The sequence below is a fragment of the Herpailurus yagouaroundi genome, unplaced genomic scaffold, assembly GCF_014898765.1.
Source record: "Herpailurus yagouaroundi ecotype Mexico unplaced genomic scaffold, PumYag 139, whole genome shotgun sequence".
Classification (NCBI taxonomy): domain Eukaryota; kingdom Metazoa; phylum Chordata; class Mammalia; order Carnivora; family Felidae; genus Herpailurus; species Herpailurus yagouaroundi.
The window spans coordinates 39129945-39152782 of NW_024412394.1; positions in this window are offsets into that span (position 1 = coordinate 39129945).

Below are 22838 nucleotides of genomic sequence, written 5' to 3' on the forward strand. Positions count from 1 at the left end.
TATATATATATATATATATATACATATATATATATATATATATGAGTTTGGTGATACATTGGAGAGGATAAGAGGAACAGTTTGGTTTTACCGACATCACCCCTCCCCCAAGGCAGAAGAGCTCAGTGCCAAGAGAGACATTCTTGGTTTCTGATTTCACCTGTAGGGTAAAGTGAAAGTATGTGAATGACTATCTGGCTTCCTGAGCTGTGAAGGATGCTGCCAAGGAGGCCCATTTTCTCTCACTGGATCCAAAGTACTAAGTCGTGAGCTGGATAATTAAGGGGCAGGTAGAGGCTGGGAGAGTGACAGATAGGACTCTCAGAGGGCATTAAAGGGAACCAGATCCTACCAACTATATCCATGGACTCCATTAAGAAGCTTGCCCACAAGTCACTGGGGATGCCTTACCCACAGATCCCAACTGGCCAATGGGCACTCCCAGCATTCTACATGCCTCACCAACACACCCTTCCACCCTGTGGCTGGCTCCCTGTGCATGTTCCCAATGCGACAAGAGTGAGCATTGGCTAGTGCACAAGAAAAAAAGCTAGCCTAAATCTGTAGGCTAGGGAGAGTACACACTTGAGCTTTGATACCACGCTTGGGAAAGCCAAAGGAAGGCTGTTAGCATTCAGTCTGGTGCGTTGCATGACTGAGAGAAGGCAAACAAACTCAAGAATTCTTTTACAGCAGTACTGTTTTCAGAACTTGTCTTATCCAACCTATGAGCACTATTTCACACAGTTTATCACTATCCCTTCAAATACTCTCTTTAATTTGCTTCTAGGACAAATGGCTCTCTTTTCCTACTAGTTACTTATTCCCAGTTACTTCCTGGTTATTTAATCCCTTGTTACTTATTCCTAGTTTACTGGCTTGTCCATTTGTTCATTATTCAACAAATATTTGTGTACCTTCCCTGAATACCAGACACCATTCTAGATGCTGAAAATACAACAATAAACAAAACAAACAAAAATAAATGATTTTAGGGAGCTTACATTCTAGTGACATAACTGACAGGGAAAGAATTCAAAATGATTTCATGCTAAACCAAGTAGATAGTTTAAGGACTTCATCCATGGTTTGATTCCTTACTTCTTCAGTATCTGCTCAAATCTCTCTTGATCACATCATCACAGAAGGCATCTCTGATATGGGTATTTGACATTGCACAATGGTGTCCCACCTCATTCCCCCCTTCCCAATTAATTTTTCTCTCAAAGGGCTTATCATCATCTGATAAACAATACATTTTATTTATTTATATCCTATCTCTTCTCATTGGAATATAAGCATGAGGAGGCCAAGACCCTTATCTCTTATTCATTCCTCTCCCCAGAATACAGCACAGAGTAGAAGGACATAAATTATCCAGTGAATTTGTAATCCCAAGGGACAGCCAATATCACATTCATTTTATTGATGAGAAAACCCGAGGCTCTGGGAATTTATACAACTGATCAAAGTCACACAGTATGCATTGGAAAAACCCAGAAGCCTAGTAAAGAAAGTTTCCTCCCTTTTTCCAATTTGGCTTGGGCCAGTTCTGCAAAATTGTCATTGCTAAACAGAAGAGAAAATATCATGTGAATGACTGCCTTTATGTTTCTTTTTTAATATAAAAAAATCAGAAGATATTGAAAGAGCTGAAAATATTTTCAAATATTAACAGCCTTTGACCCATTCAGTGTTTATGTTGAGTGTCTAAAATGAAATTCATACAAAGGAAGAGCTGTGTATGCCAACTTGTCTCATTTTTTTCCCTTCCCTTTCTCCGCAGGCCTTGTAGCTTGAGTCACTTCATTGGAAGAGTACAAATATTTCACCAACCTGTTTGGTATGGATAATGAATAAGCAACCCATGTGAGATATTCAGAGGTTGAAATTGGGAGGAAATTACTTTGGAAGGGAGATGAGTCCAAGGACTACATCAGCAAACTGTGAGAATGCATAGAGATAGGAGTAATGTTGAAAATACAAGCCAACATTCATGCCTGAAAACTGCCCTGGAAATAAGTGCTATTATTATCCCACTGAGATGTTGTGCTGAAAAACACAGACCAATACTTAGAGCTAAAATTGTAAAAATGTCTAGATTGTATCAATAAGACCACTTTCATAGTTTTGATTCTATACCATTAGAGATTTTTGTTAAAAGTTTAGGTCTCAAATTTATCCAAAAGTACTTTTAATTCCCCAATATTTGCTCCTTCATTTCAGTTTAACTATGGGGACTGATGGGACCGTCCCAGCCCTCTCACTGTGCCAGCCCACACTGGCCTGTCTCAGCTGGATAAATCCCCTTGGCTAGTGAAGGGCTAGAGAAACAATAGGAACATGTTAGATATCGTTTAGTCCTACTATGGCATAGGCTCTGAATCGTTCCCACACACACAAAAAAATGTTTATACACCTGAAGAAAATAACTAGTGAACTCTAAGACTAAGCCATAAAGCTAAAGAAAGAGTAGAAGAAATAAATATAGCCTCATTAGTGGCTGAAGCATAAGCTCTGTGACTGATCTAACTTCCAGAGAGCTCTGGATAACCAGCCTGGTCCTATTCTGCCACTTTTAGGTTTAGGAGCTTACCTGGACCAGGATTACTCAGCTTGGGGAGGACAAGGGTGATAAATGAGAGATGTGTTCATGCGTGCGTGTTCTGCTTTCTGTTTTACTTAGCAATCACCTTGTATGATCCTGAGGTCTGTGAGATAAAAATACTTAGCTCAGATGAGGTGGTCCTCTCAACACACAGCCAGACTACATTAGGCATAGTCTACAGACATGCCCTTGCTTCATATGTATATGTATAATGCTAACTTGGGGAGTGGGTTCCGCAGTTGTGCTTCCTGAGGTTCCAACGGGTTCCTGCTGACTCAGACATTGACATCCACAAATGTCTACCCTGCTATTTATGGAAGCTAACACCTCCATAAATATCCTGAGGACTCTTGCTGACTGCACCAGCTTCCCTCTGTATTGCTGGGAAAAGGAAATCTAATTTGATTCACCCAACTGGTGTGTTTGTCTTTCTGCCAGTGCAAATCTGCTGTGGCAACCAACAGTTGTCAATACAAAGTTTGTGGTTGGATTTCAGCATTTTGCACTGGGGCTTCAGCTCACAGGAAAAGAAAAGCCCTGGGGCACCTGGGTGGCTCAGTTGGTTAAGCGTTTGACTTCGGCTCACATCCTGATCTCACAGCTTGTGATTTCAAGCCCCACGTCAGGCTCTGTGCTGACAGCTCGGAGCCTGGAACCTGCTTCAAATTCTGTGTCTCCCTCTCTCTCTCTGCCCCTCCTCCACTCACACTCTGTCTCTCTCTCTCAAAAAAATAAATAAACATTAAAAAAATTTTTTTTAAGAAGAAAAGCCCTGTTTTAATATCTTCTACACAAACACACATATTCAATAAAAGATAACTTTATACATACATACATGTATGTATATATGAAATACATACATATTTTATATGCACATATGTAATCATATACCATAATACATTCAAAGAGGTTTCTAATTGCTTTTTGAGTGGGAATGGAATTATAGAAGGAAAGAATTATAGGTTTGAGTAGTTTATCAAAGATTTTTTCCTATGTAAATATATATGGTTTGAAGGAATTTAACCTAACCTTTATAATAAAAATATTTTGCCAAACATTTTAGTTCTAGGTTTTCATATGTTTAAACTAATCTAGGAAGGCAATAAACAACAAATGTGCCACTGAAGGCAGCAGGTTGGGTGATGCCCTAACACTTTCTCTTAGAAATTTTATATGAAATTGAGGCAAGAGCTGACTCCTCAAACCACTGATTTCAGATGTAAGCTTTCTTTACTCCACATCTCACAAAATATTCAAGCTAGTTTTGCCAGAAAAAAAACAGAAATCTTAACATGTGTATGAAAAAAAGAAAGATAAAATTCTTAGAAAACATATTGTAGTCTCACACTAAGCCCTAAGATGCACAAAGCTATTTAAGATAATTGACTTCAAGAATTAATCAACAAATGGGAGTTTGAGTGATAAAAGATGATTGTTTGCAATGAAAGGAATTCTCTTATCCATGAATGCAGTCAAACAACACCGATCTTTGTCATTCACCCAGCTCTAGGTCATAGATGTGTCCCAGGATAAAACTCCCTCAGCATAGGTGCAGCCTACAAACCATGGTGAAAGAGAAATGAAATTACCAATCCTGCACAGTAAGCCTGAAAAGAAAAGCCAGTTTCTCCCTGTTTTGTTCCCAGGAAGCATGGGACACCACAGGAACAGAAAGAAAGACAGGACAACTGTCAAGTTTATACAGGCACATTTGTGGCACCTTATGGCCACTGTTCCAACCAGAACAGCCACTTACACTACATTCCTTATGTATAAGGCATTCCTTCAGGCTCTACACTCCATACTTTGCTTTGCATTTCTACTTTCTGAAGGTGTCTCCCCTTTCTATCCAGTGCCTTCACATCTGGAATCATCTCATCTGTACGACCACATCACAAGAAGTGTCTGATGGAGACTTTGGATGGTCTCAGTTCCTTCTTTAGGAGAGGCTCCCTCCACATCACTACCATGATTCCCTGCACTGCAGCCTGAAAGGAAGTGATACATCATTACACATCCAATCAACTTCCCCAACTCCCATCTGAGAAGTGGGATCTGATGAGTTATTGCATTTGAAGATCTCCACTTTAATTTTCCTTTAAATACAATGTTTTTCTCAAAAGAAAAAAAGATTATGAGAAGAGTAGGTGGTATTTAAGAAAGCTTAATATTCTAACAGTATATTTCAAACATCAATGCTTGTTCTTACTACCCACTATTTGCATCTTTGTGTTCATCTTTGTCTTTCACAGTGTGTGTGTGACTGTATGGGTGCATACACACTCTTGTTCTTTCCTATATTTTCATTCTCCTTGTCCCTTTCTCTTTTACCCATGACCTGCTGATCCCTGTAGTCAGCTAATTCCAGGGTTAAGGTTCATTTTCCATACTCACAAAGACTATGCTTCCTGACATCTAGTAACACACCACTTCCTAGGGATGAGATAAGAAACCAATACTCCTGAATTGAATGAATCTTACATAGGCCAGCATCTTTATTAAAGGAATCATCCTCTTCATCTGAGAGGGGGGGGTCTTACAGAAAAGTATTTAAAAATTTAGAAGCAAATTAGAATCTTAGAAATAAAATTATTCTCAAACATCCATTAAATTATCAAAGAAGAAACTAGTCATCTTGCCAGATATATCAAGTAATATTTTTAGTCACTAACAGAACTAAAGATTATTTGTTAAAAGAATTATGGTTTATAAATGTCATTATTATAATATATTATTTTAAAAGTCAACTAATTACTCCAAAAGGATGGCAAAGTCTAGACAGTATAGCAGCAGCATGTTCTCTCTTTTTTTTTAGCAGCATGTTTTCTTAAATAAAACAAAGACTATTAGTTTTGACATTCTTTCTGCTAGAGTACTAGTTAATGCAGCATTTGTATAACAGTGAAGATACACTACCAAAAATATACATATATGTATGGTGTGTGTGTGTGTGTGTGTCTGTATGTGTGTGTGTGTAGTTATTGTTGACTGTTTGAATTTTACTAATAAAAACACTACTGAAAATAGCCTGCTTTTGGCTTGACTTATATTAGAAAAAGTGATATACACAATCCCCTGTCCTTCTATGTAAATGTATACATATGCAAATATACATTTTTATGTTGTTTTTTTTTCCCTCTTAAATCTTTATAAAGCCTTTCCTTCTATGCGCCAGGTACTTGCATATACAATAATCCCAATGAAATCCTATGAAGCAGGCTTTATTATTCCTATTTTAATTGATGAGAATGATGAAACTTGGAATATGTAGAAAACTTGCCAAAGGTCTCACATCTAGTGAGTGGCAGAATGGGGCCCCAAATTCATGTTTTCTGAATCCAAATCCTTATTTTTTTCCACCATGTATGTTATCTAATCATATACATGTAGGTATTTTATTTTGTGAAATGAAAAAGGAAGAGAAAATGGTCTCTGGAAAATCCAAACATAGGGGTCTTTCCTTTCTCCTTCTGTGTCCTTAACTCCCCTTTTCTGGCTATATCATCTTGACACTGCAGAATATTGACAATGTCCAGGAAAATTCAGGGAAGTAGAAGGTGAGAAATGAGGATTCTCCGATATTATTAAATACATTCACGATTACTCCATTTGACTGGCAGATACAAAGAGGCTTCTCTGTGACATCCATCACACTGCCTATGACTGCCCCATGCTTGGTCTCAATGACAAATGCTTGAAGTTAATCATCTGTTTGCCTCTCCCTTTCCTTTGAAGACATTGATCAAGCTGTGTTGGCAGAGCCATGATGAAATATCAGGCTCTGGGAAATGCTGACCTGGCTTTGAATCTACCATTATTTGAGCATAAGTCTTGAGGGACATCTGTCATTTTTCTCTGGCATTAACTGTCTTCTTCAGTTTGAGGCCATATGTGTTTTAGTCAGAGTGGTAGATTCTATGAATGTGTATCATGAAGTTCATGACTGGCATTGTGCTATTATTGTTGTATGCTAACAATAATATCACTTAAATAACCAAAGGTCACAGAACCATAACATTGTAGGACTTTGGAGATAGAAGTTTATTTATGCTCTGTTACCTAAACAATGAAACAGAACTCTTTTAAACTTCTTAATATGTTATAACATCTTCCACTAAATAGAAAGAATCACAAAGATTATTCCACATATAATAGTTTGAGTTTCAAATACTTTTTAAAGTAATATGTTTCTAAACTCTTAATAGTTGTTGGTATACTAAATAGTTGTTAATAAAACAACTATTTTCTCTCTTTTATAGGAGCAAGTACATGGAGAACTGAGTCCCATGCCATTAAGCCAAAACATTTAGAATGTAGAAAAATTTACAGTGGACTCATGAAAAAGAGAGAGCTTTAATAAATTATATACACTAAAAAGAAAAATGCCAGAAGTCACCTGGATGCTAGTTCTGTGTAGACTCTCCTCAACTCTCAAATGTTCAACTCTAATTTGTTTCAAGTAAAATCTTAAAATGTGAAAATCCTATTATAAATACTACTTAGGAAATAAAAATATTGCTTAGGGTCAAAGAGTAGATTGAAAAAGGCAGTTACCCATAAAACGGCAGAGTTATTATACTTACATACTCAGGAGAGTCCCAGATGCTAGAACTTTAGGGCAGTTAGGAAGAAAGGAAAGAAAATGTCCTTGCTTTTATATTTGGGGTACAGAGCCATTCTTAGTGAAGTAATAAAATAATAATAATAATGTTAAATTAATTAATCATAAAACATAGCCGGTAAGTAGTATTTCTCCCAGTGACCTTCTTCATGTATCTCTCTAAACACTTTCCCGTTGTTCAGTGCCATCGTGTTCCTCTCACACAAGTCAGCTCCCAAACTATTTAATGATGACAACTTAAGTAATAATCTGGCTCTAAATATACATTAAATTTTGTGAATAAAGAACTTGTAGCTGCTTGTCAATCCAGCAAAATGTAACTTATTCTAACCACTACTTTGACTGAGGCTATGTTTCTCCTAAGTGCAATGAGAAGACTCATTCATTATACAATAGCTAAAAGTTCAGATACTGTCATCTTCTCTAAATATGTATTTAACATTTCTATGACTTAGGTTTAGAGGAATAGATGAAATAAAATGTTGACATATGTCTTACCACTTAATCATTCTGGGGCACCTGGGTGGCTCAGTCAGTTAAGCATCTGACTCTTGATTTCAGCTCAGGTCATAATCTCACAGTTCCTGGGATGGAGCCCCACAACAGGCTCTAAACTGACAGTGTGGAGCCTACTTGGGATTCTCTCTCCCTCTCTCTCTTCCCCCTCCCCTGCTCATGCTCTTTGTCAAAATAAAAAAATAAACATTAAAAATAGTTCTAAAATTATTTCCTATCATAATTATAATGAACTTTATTTTTTTTATTTTTTAATTTTATTCTTGAGAGAGAGAGAGAGAGAGAGAGAGCATGAGTGGGGAGGGGCAGAGCAAGAGAGGGATACATAATTTGAAGCAGAAGCAGGATCCAGACTCTGAGCTGCTAGCACAGAGCCTGATGCGGGGCTCAAACTCACGAGCCATGAGATCATGACCTGAGCCAAAGTCAGACGCTTAACCAATTGAGCCTCCCGGACACCCCATTATAATGAACTCTAAAGGACATTACTGAAGAGTCTTAAGTCAAGTAGTGACAACATCCAGTGATTTTTTTTAAAAACTGTATAACGAATTAAACAATGGTCACATAACAATGTGCTATTAAATTTCATTTAGAAGAAAACAATATGCTAGCATATTCAAGAAAAAAATAAGAAAGAGAACAACAATGAGATGATATTTGTCTTATATGGCATTAAAATTATTCTAAAATTTTAAAATGGATAACATACTCAAATGCATATTCTCTACTTTTTGTTCTGAAACAAATTATACTTGTTTATGTATAATTACATTTCAATATATAACAACCTCACTCTTTTGCATAGTATATAATTCAATTAATTACCTTTTACAATAAATTTCACTTAAAAATATTAAAAAGTAGTAAGCATACAGGGGTGCCTGGGTGGCTTAGTTGGTTGAGCAACCGACTTCGGCTCAGGTCATGATCTCATGGTTTATGAGATCGAGCCCCGCATTGGGCTCTGTGCTGACAGCTCAGTCTGGAGCCTGCTTTGGATCCCATGTCTCCTTCTCTCTCTGCCCCTCCCCCATTCATGCTCTGTCTCTGTCTCAGAAATAAATAAACATTAAAAAAAATTAAAAAGTAGTAAGCATACAATAGTTATTATACTATTGTGCTAGATATAAAAACTAAAGAACAGAATTTTGTGTCTGGTATGGTAACATGACTCCTGTCCAAATCAACCCTCTGGTTCACACTAAAAATTGTAAACTCTGGGCAAACTCTAAAAAAAACAACTACTTAAGGGTTTCAAAAAATAAACAAAAGCAGGCATACAATGGAAGGTAGTAGAATTGAGAAATAACCAGAATCTCCCTCCTCGGTGGCTTTTCCCTGAAGGTAGAAGGGACAGTGCAGGCAATTAAATAAGGGGAAGAATAGTGACATATTTGTCGATTGGGAAAACGAAATAAAGACATTTTCAGAAAAAACAAAAGAAGAAAGGAAGATTTGTCTCCAGCAGACCTGCACAAGAAATGCACTACTGTCGACCAAAATTCCAACATAGGAGGCTCCTGAATTTCTCTCGTCACATAGATGCACTGAATATACTGCTATACACGGAGTGATTCCCTTTGAAAGAAATCCAGGAACTAGTCGAGTGACTCCTATACATCAGATGACTCAGAAAATACCCATGTCAAAACTGGTAGAAAAGGCTGGGAAACACTCTCATCAAAAACCTCACCCTTGGTATGGCACCAAACAATTGGGAGAGAGCCCCCAACTACCACCTTCTCCCTAAGAAGCAAAGGGTTTACACCACACCTGTAGTGCTCCAACCTTTAACACTACCACTGTCAAGATGAACTACCAAATTGCCCAGTTCTGAAAACCAATAGGGCTCGTGTTCATGAGTTGCACAAGGCTATAGCAAACAAGGAAGTAATACTAAACAGGTGATTGAAGACTTGAGCTGAATATATATCCCCCCAGGCTCAGCACAGAGAGAGAAAGCAAAAATATCTATCTTAAGTCCTTCCCTGGAAAGAGTTTGACTGTATACTTCACAAGCTACTGCCTGATATGACTTCTATTGAGCACACATCTTGGTGCTGACTGGAAGCATACCCAGAGCCTTAAAGAGCCAATGGACATTTCTTCTACCCCTGGCTTGCTCCAACAACAAAAACAAGTCATCAACATCTCCCTGGAAGGAATTTGTCCACACACTAGCACCTCAGCTTTCATGGGTGTCTTCCTGGGGATGGGCCCCCAAATCACCTGGCTCTGATACATAATGGGACTTGAATTTATGAGTCCCACAGAACTATAATAAGAAAAAAAAACAGTTTTTAAATGGGCACAAGAGCACCCCTCATCAGTTATGAACGTAGGCTCAGTGCAGAGGAATAAGGCAAAAATGCCCATCTTCCATACTTTGTCAGCTATTGCTTGAGGGTCTGGCTTCCAATAAGTCTGTATCTAGGTGCTGAGTATAATCCCCTCTTTGCACACTGATGGGTACTGGCATAACTTAAAGTACTGGGAGCCACTAAAAACAAAGTGGCTTGGACAATCACAAAGGTTTGAGAAGTAACAAGGATCTTGGGTTAGGCTGATAGACAAGGTTTATCTCCTACAAGAGACCAGTCTCTAAAGACAGGGAGAAATGGTTGTTTTACCCAATGCACAGAAACCAATACAGAGAGTCAGTGGAAATGAAGAAAAAGTGAATAGGTTCCAAACAAAAGAATAAGGTAAATCTCCAAGTATCTATCTTAATAAAAATGTAAATAAGTTATTTATCCAATAGAGAGTTCAAAATAAGTCATAAAGATGCTTACCAAGCATCAGTTAAGACCTCACAAAACAAATTAGCAAATATTTTTAATCGAATAATAGTGAAAATATAGTATGTCAATTTGTGGGATGAAGCTAAAGAAGTATATAAAATGCTTGTTTAAAAAAAGCGTCTGAGACAATGTCCAAAGGTTTTACTTTCAGAATCTATGAGTAAAATATATCCAAAGTAAGTAGAAGAAAGGGAACAATAAATATTTAAAAAATAAATTACTAAAATAGAAAACAGACAATACAGAAAATTAACAAAACCTAAATCTATATTTTTGCAAATATCAACAAATTGATCAACCATTAGCTTGACTGCTAAAGAGAGAGAACTTTTTGTTTAAAAAAATTAGAGAACACTGCCCAACTCATTTTATATGGACAAACTGTAACACCAAACCTAATGAAGACTTCAATAGACCAATATCTCTTCTGAACACAGATGCAAATATCCTTCAGTAAATATTAACAAACCCAATCCATCAATATATACAAATACATGCAACAAAACCATGTAAAGTTTATGTCACAAATGCAAAGTTGTCTTAACATTCAAAAATTAATCAGCATAGTTCACCATATTAACAGACTAAGATAAATAATATAATCATTTCAATGGATGAAATTTGACAAATTCAATACCCAATCATAATAAAACTCAAAAAAAAAAAACTAAGAATAGCAGGAAACATCCTCATTTTGATAGACAGCATATAAAACATCTAAAACTAACATAATATGGTCAAAGATAAACTTTGCCTCTTGTGTTAATATCCTGGAAATTTTAACAAAGAAGAAAGCAAAGCAAAGAATAGAAAAGGAAAGGAAAGGAAAAGAAAAGGCACAAGGAACAGAAAAGAAAAAAAAATAGTGTCCCTAAGTCCCTATGATTGCATATGTACACAAAATACAAAAACTATGCAAAAAATAATTACTAAAATTAATAAGTTAGATTTGGAAGGGTGCAAGATAATGTTAATATACAAAAAAATCAATTGTAAAAATCAGCAGTAAAAAAATTAACAGTAAAAAAATGTCAATCAACTTCATTTGCAATAACATCTAAATCATGAAATACCTAGAAATAAACCTAACCAAAGGAGGCCAAAACTCCTATGGTGAAAACTTTAAAACATTATTGAGAAAAATTAAAGGTTTAAATAAATGAAGAGATACACCATGTTCATGGATTAAAAGACTCAGTATATGTCAATTCTTCTCAAATTAATTTATAGATTTGATGTATTCCAAATAAAATATTCCAGCAGCATTTTGTAGAAATTAACAATCTGATTTTTAAAATTTGTACGTAAATGAATAATTCTTAGCCAATTAATCTTTTAAAAGAAGGAAAAAGTTGGAACTCTTGGCCTACATGTTTTCAAGCCACAGATATCAAGATAGTTTGGTATTAGTGAGTGAGTAGACATAAAGATCAATGGAATATAATATAGAATTGAGAAATAAGGTCAAATGATTTTCTATAAAGGCAACAAGATAATTCAATGGTAAAAGGAAATGCTATTTGTTTTCCTCCAATATCTACTGATCCTTGGTTGGTGGTGCATACTTATGAATGAAGGAGCATGTTGATTGGCATGAGTAACTTCTCTCCTGCACTTGTAATATTCTAGCTCTCCAACAGACCTCCCTCTAAATGAGGAGATGAATGCTGTCTCTATGTTATCTAAGTTGAGCATGCTTATATAAGAACATGGGGGAAGCAGACAGGCAAGCTATAGACCAATATCTATGAGTCCTAAAACAAAGAGAACTTCACTCAGGGTGGGCATGGAGAGCAATTTTAACTGTTTCCTTGATGACAAGATGTCCTTTCACTTCTACCTCTCTGTCTGACCAAAGCATTCACTCTAAATGTTCTCTCCAGACACATTAATTCATTTAGGGAAAACTCCAAAGGATAGGAGTGCAGACACACAAGCAATCTTTTAATTTGATAACTCAACCATATACAACATTTGCCTTTGTGTGTGTTGACTCTTAGCTTGTAATATCCCTGGACTTGTTTCTCTGCAACAGTTTTCCCATTTGTTTTGGGCTATGTGTGGGTTCGGCTTTTTGGTTTTGTCCAGCAAAGCCGAGGACAGCAGAAAGGACTGCCCAAGACTTTAGAAGTTAAGAGAGGTGAGAGGGAGGCTAAGGGAAGTCTCTCCGAGTTGCTCTCAAGCTTCCATATTTATTAGGCATACATTATAGGGAAAACATTGTGCAATATGTCAGTGACTATGTGCCAGAAAGAACCTACAGAAAGTATAGAAAACTTGCAAAAAAACCCAAGACTACAAAAGAGCAGATGCCAAAGCAGGGTAGAGAACAGGGTAAGATATTCCACAGATAACATGGTCTAAGAAATTCATGAGCACAGGCAGGACCCAACCCCTAAATACACGTTAGCTAGATACTGGTCAGCTATTTTCAGCATGGTGAGAAAGCAATGTAATGCATTCCCTATAATCTCCTTAACCAGGACATAGCTATTTGATTTCCCACACATTTTCTCTTCTCTTGTTTCTCTGAGATCCCAATGCCATCTGCTTTCTTATTTTCAGTAATTCCTACAAATATCTTGTCTTTATTTTTTCTTTTACACCAGACTGTGATAGGTTATTTTTTTTAAATAAATTTTCTGTAAGTTTAAAGATTTTAGGTTAGGAGGGATGCACACATATCAGCTCAGTCTACCATTATCACTTGATACAATAATTTAATGAGTAATTTTCAAGGTTTATAAGATGTAGTGGAATGTGTACTTTCCTAATGTTATTAAGCATAAAAACAAATGAATGTATATTTTGTATAAATTGTCACAAAAAACAAATGAGACATACTGAGCATGCAATTTTATAACACATATAAATACATTTTAAACATTCACGCTCTTTAAATATAAGTATTAATATACACTTTAAATATTCCTTCATTGGAATCTATGCAAAAAGGAAAAAACACAGACCCTGAGCAAGGCTATTTATTCAAGCATTTTTATGAATGCAAAAAAAAAGAAAAAACAACAACACATACATCCAAGGTATCTAGCATAAGAACAATAATTAAATAATGTGTGGCACATCTACATGTTAAAATAGTAGACAGAAATAAAAATTTAAAAATTAGAAATAGTTATGTGAGAATATTCATAATATAACTGACAAAAATATGAAATGTTACACAGTACTGTGTCAGTTTTTTCATATATTTAATTATGTATACAAACTCTTAAAGGACCTGAAGGAAATACATTAAAATGTAACTGGTGCCTAGTTGTTGAATTACTTTAACTTAATGACTGGATATTATTGTCTTCTGTAAAACTTAAAAAAAAATATTTTCCAAGTTTCTAACATTAGCACATATCATTATAATCAGAAAAAAAAACAAGCATGAAAAAATCCCCTTTTAAAAGGTGAGTTTATTTTTAAAATATTTTTAATAATTGGCCAAACTAATCCATTCTCCAAGCTTCCAGTTAATCAAAGTCTGTGCTCTATTTATTGTTTTAGTTATAATGAAAGCTATTCAGTCCCTCATGGCCAAAATTTTATTTTCAAAGTAATTTCTGGTTCATTCTATTTTGTCATGATGATGCTTATTATTACCTCTGCATGGGGACTCCTTCAAAATTTTTTTCATGCTACTGCAAAGGATGAATACAAAGAAACTCCACAAACGGAGATTAACAATAACTGAGACCTCTGCATAAAATAATTTTACACCCTAGTTTTTACTAATGAGCTTTTGAACACTTAAAACTGAAGGCCTTAGAATTGTGGTCCTTTGTGGCTTCTCGTCTGTCATGAATGATTAAGTGCCTTATTAAGACAATTAAATTTGAACCTCTAACTAATCATTTTTTCTGTGACACAATATCTTATTAGATATCCCCCAAACCTTGTGGGGCTTTTTTTCTTCAAAGTTTCAACTAAACTATAATAATGAAAATCAAGAAGCCATGGTAATTAATTATCAGGCACCAGCTCATTTGAAGTACCATCTCTTTCCTTCTTCCTCCCACTCTCTCTCTCTCTCTCTCTAATGTCAGAATCTGAATGTAGACAAAGAGCTGTAGTAAGAACTTAATTGTCTCTGTTTTTAAGATGATTAAATTAAACTTGATATTATTTCTGGATAAAGAAAATCCCTCCTCATCCATGTCTTGTGTCTGGCTAACTTCCTGTCTAAGGGACCTCAGAGTAAATATCATTCCCAGGAGAAGTTCTCATAAGCTCCAATTTGTTATCACAATCACACTGACATAGTCATTTGTTTATGTGCAAAATGATGGTCTTCCTCAAACTGTTGGTTCTATGAAACAAGGAACCCTACTTACCTTGCATCCCATTGAACTTCTAGTACCTAGCTCAGTGTCTGACACATGGCAAGTGCATAACAAAAATGCTATGAATGGGTTAATCATAATTCATCATTTTCGTCTTATCACAGTTTAGTCAAATATGGGGAAACTTATTTAAAAATTTTTATTCAATCTTTAGCTTTTGGAATTTTAAAAAAATTTCTTTATATGCAAGACAGAGTAACATAATTGGAAAAACACTGGATTAGTGTTTAGAGGCATATCTGCATGTACTTATTGTCACTTCTTAGTCACATGATTTTGGCTAGTCAGTTAAACTTTCTGAGCCAAAATTTCCTAAGCTACAAATTGAAAATAATACTTCCCTGCATGTTTCACACAGTTATTGAAAGGATCAAGAGAGAATTAATTTGAAATTACTAGCTCTAAAATACTAAGACTGTCCTTCTAATAGTTATTATATATGGAGTCTCTTTATTTTTATTCATTATCTCTCAACATATGTACAAAAAAATTCTTTCAGGTGAAAATTAAAACCATTATAGTAGCCTATTATAGCCCACTTCATTATTACATCACTAAATAAACCACTAATCTATAATCTAGATAAAAGAATTGATTACAACAAAACCATAATATGACATAGAGTTTAGACTAAATTTTGAGCAATGCTTCCCAAGCCAGAACAAAAAGTTCCATTGTGCTTTTATATGGAGAAGTTTCGAAGGATAGCAAAACTGAGCCTTACTATAAAAAAAGTGTTCTCTCTCTTTCTTTTCTCCTAACCCCTTACCCCTCTCTCTTATCTCAGAGATTTCAGAATTAAACTTATAGTGGTAAAATCATCAAGTGTGAGTTCTGGCCATCATAGAGATAACCTACAACTAACATCATACTCATAATGAAATGTTCTTCTAAGATCAGGAACGATAAAAGTGTGCCCACTCTAAGCACTCCTATTCAGCATAGTACTGGAAGTCACAGCCAGAACAATCAAGCAAAAACAAACAAACAAACAAAAAAAAAAACAAATAAACAAATAAAAGTCTCCCAAATCAAAAAGGAAGGAGTAAAACTGTCTTTCTATGCAGATTATATGATCTTCTACAGAGAAACCGTTAAAGACTCCATCAGAAAACTGTTAGAACTAATAAACAAATTCAGTAAAGTTGCAGGACACAAAATCAACATACAAATATCAGTTGCATATCCATACACTAAAAATGAACTATCTGAAAAAAAAATCAGGAAAACATTCCCATTTACAATAGCATCAAACAGAATAAAATAGGAATAAATTTAATGAAAAAGATGAAAGATCTATACACTGCAAACTATAAGATACTGATGAAAGCAACTGAAAAAGACATAAATAAAGGAAAAGATATCTTTTGTTCATTGATCAGAGATATTAGTATTAGTTAAATGACCATACTACTGAAAGCCATTTATAGGTTCAATAAAGTCCCTATCAAAATTCCAAGCAGTTTTTACAGAATAACAAAAAAATCCCAAAATTTGTATGGAACCACAAAAGACCTTGAATAGCCAAAATAATCTTGAGAAAGGGAAAAAAAAACTGGAGTCATCAAATATTCTGATTTCAATTATACTACAAAGCTACATTAATCAAAACAGTATGGGTATTGGCATAAAAACATAGACCAATAAAATAGAATTAAGAGTCTATAAACAAATCCACACATATATGGTCAACTAATTTTTGATCAGGGTACCAAGAGCATTTAATGGGGAAAAGATAAGCTCTTCAAAAAATGATGTTGGGGAGGAGGAGCCAAGATGGCAGAACAGCATGGAAGTTTTTTGTGTCTCCCATCCATGAAATACAGCCAGATCAACACTGAACCATCCTACAAACCTAGAAAACTGATTTGAGGATTAATGCAACAATCTGCACAACCTGACCACAGAACTCAGTAGGAATTCACCCCAAAATAAATAGCAGGAAAAAAACAACATCCAGGGATTTAACCAACACAGATACAAGCAAGATGTCCAAACCAGAATTTAGAATCATGATAATAAGAATACTAGCTGGAGTCAAAAATAGATTAGAACCCCTTTCTGCAGAGATAAAAGAAGTAAAAGTTAGTCAGGATGAAACAAAAACTGTTGGAACTGAGCTGCAATCTTGAATGGATGCCACAACGGCAAGAATGGATGAGGCAGAGCAGAGAATCAGCGATATAGAGAACAAACTTATGGAGAATAATGAAGCAGAAAAAAAGAGGGAGACTAAGGCAAAAGAGCATGATTTAATAATTAGAGAAATCAGTGACTCATTAAAAAGGAACAACATCAGAATCACAGGGGTCCCAAAAGATGAAGAGAAAGAAAAAGGGGTAGAGGGTTATATGAACAAATCATAGTGGAAAACATTCCTAACCTGGGAAAAGACACAGACATCAAAATCCAGGAAGCACAGAGGATTCCCATTAGATTCAACAGAAACTGACCATCAACAAAGCATATCATAGTCAAATTCACAAATACTCAGGCAAGGAATCATGAAAGCAGCAAGGGGAAAAACTCCTTAACCTACAAGGGAAGACAGATCAGGTTTGCAGCAGACCTATCCACAGAAACTTGGCAAGCCAGTAACGAGTGGCAGGATACATTCAATGTGCTTAATCAGAAAAATATGCAGCCAAGAATTCTTTACACAGCAAGGCTGTTGTTCAAAATAGAAGGAGAGATAAAAAATTTCCCAGACAAATAAAACTTAAAGGAGTTTGTGACCACTAAACTAGCCCTGAAAGAAATTTTAAGGGGGACTCTCTGAGGGGAGAAAAGATGAAAATATACATACATACATACATACCAAAAGCAACAAAGATTAGAAAGGACCAGAGACCACCACCAGAAACTCCAACTCTACAAGCAACATAATGGCAATAAATTAATATCTTTCAGTCCTCACTATAAATGTCAATGGACTAAATGCTCCAATCAAAAGACATAGGGTAACAGATAGATAAGAAAACAAGATGCATCTATATACAGTTTAAAGAGACCTACTTTGGACCTAAAGACACCTTCAGATTGAAAGTAAGGGGATGGAGAACTATCCATCATGCTAACGGTCAACGAAAGAAAGCCGGAGTAGCCATACTTATATAAGACGATCTAGATTATAAAATAAAGACTGTAACAAGAGATGAAGAAGGGCATTATATCATAATTAAGGGGTATATCCACCAAGAAGACCTAACAATTGTAAACATTTATGTTCCAAATGTGAGAGAACCCAAACATATAAATTAATTAATCACAAACCTAAAAAATCACTGATAATAATGACATTAGAGTAGCAGACTCCAACACCCCACTTAAAACAATGGACACATCATCTAATCAGAAAATCAACAAGGAAACAATGGCTTTGAATGACACACTGGACCAGATGGACTTAACATATATTCAGAACATTTCATCCTAAAGCAGCAGAATACACATTCTTCTCCAGTGAACATGGAATGTTCTCCAGAATAGACCACATACTGGGACACAAATCAGCCCTCAACAAGTACAAAAGGATCAAGATCATACCACACATATTTCAAACCACAACACTATGAAACTCAAAATAAATCACAAGAAAAAATTTGGAAAGGTAACAAACACTTGGAGACTAAAGAACATCCTACTAAAGAATGAATGGGCTAACAAGGAAGTTAAAGAGGAAATTAAAAAGTACATGGAAGCCAATTAAAATGATAACACCACAGCCCAAAACCTCTGGGATGCAATAAAGGCAGTCATAAGAGGAAAGTATACAGCAATCCAGGCCTTCCTAAAGAAGGAAGGAAGGTCTCAGATACACAACCCAACCTTACACCCTAAAGAGCTGGAAAAAGACAGCAAATAAAACCCAAAAACAGCAGAAGACAGGAACTAATAAAGATTAGAGAAGAAATTAATGCTATCAAAACCAAAAAGACCCAAAAAACCAGTAGAACAGATCAATGAAACCAGAAGCTGGTTCTCTGAAAGAATTAACAAAATTGATAAACCACTAACCAGTTTGATCAAAAAGAAAAAGGAAAGGACCCAAATAAATAAAATCAAGAATGTAAGAGAGAGAATAAGTGGCAGTACAGATGTGGAAAAGGGGAACATTTGTGCACTACTAATAAGGATGTAAATTGGTACAGCCACTATGGAAGACAATATAGAAGCTCCTTTAAAAAAATTAAAATCAGAACTATCATATTATCCAGCATTTAAGCTTCTGGGTTTATATCCAAAGGCAATTAAATCAGGATCTTTTTTTTTTTATGAAATTGTGAAATTGGTTTCCATACAACACCCAGTGCTGATCCTAAAAGGTGCCCTCCTCAATACCCATCACCTGACCTCCCCTCCCTCCCACCCCTCCTCAACCCTCAGTTTGTTCTCAGTCTTTAAGAGTCTCTTATGCTTTGGCTCTCTCCCTCTCTAACCTCTTTTTTTTTCTTCCCATCCCTCATGGACTTCTGTTAAGTTTCTCAGGATCCACATAAGAGTGAAAACATATGGTATCTGTCTTTCTCTGTAGGACTTATTTCACTTAGCATAACACTCTCCATCCACATTGCTACAAAAGGCCATATTTCATTCTTTCTCATTGCCAGGTAGTATTCCATTGTGTATATAAACCACAATTTCTTTACCCATTCGTCAGTTGATGGATACTTAGGCTCTTTCCATAATTTGGGTATTGTTGAGAGTGCTGCTATAAACATTGGGATAGAAGTGCCCCTATGCATCAGTACTCCTGTATCCCTTGCGTAAATTCCCAGCAGTGCTACTGCTGAGTCATAGGGTAGGTCTATTTTTTATTTTTTGAGGAACCTCCACACTATTTTCAAGAGCAGCTGTACCAGTTTGCATTCCCACCAACAGTGCAAGAGGGTTCCCATTTCTCCACATTCTCTCCAGCATCTATAGTCTCCTGATTTGTTCATTTTAGCCATTCTGACTGGCGTGAGGTGATATCTGAGTGTGGTTTTGATTTATATTTCCCTGATTAGGAGTGATGTTGAGCATCTTTTCATGTGCCTGTTGGCCATCCAGATGTCTTCTTTAGAGAAGTGTCTATTCATGTTTTCTGCCCATTTCTTCACTGGGTTATTTGTTTTTCGGGTGTGGAGTTTGGTGAGCTCTTTAAAGATTTTGGATACTAGCCCTTTGTCCGATATGTCATTTGCAAATATCTTTTCCCATTCCGTTGGTTGCCTTATAGTTTTGTTGATTGTTTCCTTTGCTGTGCAGAAGCTTTTTATCTTCAGGAGGTCCCAATAGTTCATTTTTGCTTTTAATTCCCTTGCCTCTGGGGATGTGTCAAGTAAGAAATTGCTGCGGCTGAGGTCAGAGAGGTTTTTTCCTGCATTCTTCTCCAGGGTTTTGATGGTTTCCTGTCTCACATTCAGGTCCTTCATCCATTTTGAGTTTGTTTTTTGTGAATGGTGTAAGAAAGTGGTCTAGTTTCATTCTTTGGCATGTTGCTGTCCAGTTCTCCCAGCAGCATTTGTTAAAGAGACTGTCTTTTTTCCATTGGATATTCTTTCCTTCTTTGTCAAAGATGAGTTGGCCATACTTTTGTGGGTCTAGTTCTGGGGTTTCTATTCTATTCCATTGGTCTATGTATCTGTTTTTGTGCCAATACCATGCTGTCTTGATGATGACAGCTCTGTAGTAGAGGCTAAAGTCTGGGATTGTGATGCCTCCTGCTTTGGTCTTCTTCAAAATTACATTGGCTATTCAGGGCCTTTTGTGGTTCCATATGAATTTTAGAATTGCTTGTTCTAGCTTCGAGAAGAATGCTGGTGCAATTTTGATTGGGATTGCATTGAAGGTGTAGATAGCTTTGGGTAGTATTGACATTTGACAATATTTATTCTTCCAATCCATGAGCACGGAATGTTTTTCCATTTCTTTGTATCTTCTTCAATTTCCTTCATAAGCTTTCTATAGTTTTCAGCATACAGATCTTTTACATCTTTGGTTTGGTTTATTCCTAGGTATTTTATGCTTCTTGGTGCAATTGTGAATGGGATCAGTTTCCTTATTTGTCTTTCTGTTGCTTCATTATTAGTGTATAAGAATGCAATTCATTTCTGTACACTGATTTTGTATCCTGCGATTTTGCTGAATTCATGTATCAGTTCTAGCAGACTTTTGGTGGAGTCTATCGGATTTTCCATGTCTAATATCATGTCATCTGCAAAAGGTGAAAGCTTAACTTAATCTTTGCCAATTTTTATGCCTTTGATTTCCTTTTGTTGTCTGATTGCTGATGCTAGCACTTCCAACACTATGTTAAACAACAGCGGTGGGAGTGGACATCCCTGTCGTGTTCCTGATCTCAGGGAGAAAGTTCTCAGTTTTTCATCATTGAGGATAGTATTAGCTGTGGGCTCTTCATAAATGCCTTTTATGATGTTTAAGTATGTTCCTTCTATCCCGACTTTCTTGAGGGTTTTTATTAAGAAAGGATGGTGAATTTTGTCAAATGCTTTTTCTGCATCAATTGGCAGGATAATATGGTTCTTATCTTTTCTTTTATTAATGTGATGTATCACGTTGATTGATTTGTGAATGTTGAACCAGCCCTGCATCCCAGGAATGAATCCCACTTGATCATGGTGAGTAATTCTTTTTATATGCTGTTGAATTCGATTTGCTAGTATCTTATTGAGAATTTTTGCATCCATATTCATCAGAGATATTGGCCTGCAGTTCTCTTTTTTTACTGGGTCTCTGTCTGGTTTAGGAATGAAAGTAATGTTGGCTTCATAGAATGAGTCTGGAAGTCTTCCTTCCCTTTCTATTTTTTGGAACAGCTTGAGAAGGATAGGTATTATCTCTGCTTTAAACGTCTGGTAGAATTCCCCTGGGAAGCCATCTGGTCCTGGACTCTTATTTGTTGGGAGATTTTTGATGACTGATTCAATTTCCTCACTGGTTATGGGTCTGTTCAAGCTTCCTATTTCTTCCTGTTTGAGTTTTGGAAGTGTGTGGGTGTTTAGGAATTTGTCCATTTCTTCCAGGTTGTCCAGTTTGTTGGCATATAATTTTTCATAGTATTCCCTGATAATTGCTTGTATTTCTGAGGGATTGGTTGTAATAATTCCATTTTCATTCATGATTTTATCTATTTGGGTCATCTCCCTTTTCTTTTTGAGAAGCCTGGCTAGAGGTTTGTCAATTTTGTTTATTTTTTCAAAAAACCAACTCTTGGTTTCATTGATCTGGTCTACAGTTTTTTTACATTCTATATGTTTATTTATGCTCTGGTCTTTATTTTTTCTCTTCTTCTGCTGGATTTGGGGTCTTTGCTGTTCTGCTTCTATTTCCTTTAGGTGTGCTGTTAGATTTTGTATTTGGGATTTTTCTTGTTTCTTGAGATAGGCCTGGATTGCAATGTATTTTCCTCTCAGGACTGCCTTCACTGCATCCCAAAGCGTTTGGATTGTTGTCTTTTCATTTTCATTTGTTTCCATATATTTTTTAATTTCTTCTCTAATTGCCTGGTTGACCCATTCATTCTTTAGGTGGGTGTTCTTTAACCTCCATGGTTTTGGAGGTTTTCCAGACTTTTTCCTGTGGTTGATTTCAAGCTTCATAGCATTGTGGTCTGAAAGTATGCATGGTATGATTTCAATTTTTGTATGCTTAAGAAGGGCTGTTTTGTGACCCAGTATGTGATCTATCTTGGAGAAAGTTCCATGTGCACTCGAGAAGAAAGTATATTCTGTTGCTTTGGGATGCAGAGTTCTAAATATATCTGTCAAGTCCATCTGATGCAATGTATCATTCAGGGCCCTTGTTTCTTTATTGATCCTGTGTCTAGGTGATCTATCCATTGTTGTAAGTGGAGTATTAAAGTCCCCTGCAATTACCACATTCTTATCAATAAGGTTGCTTATGTTTGTGATTGTTTTATACATTTGGGGGTT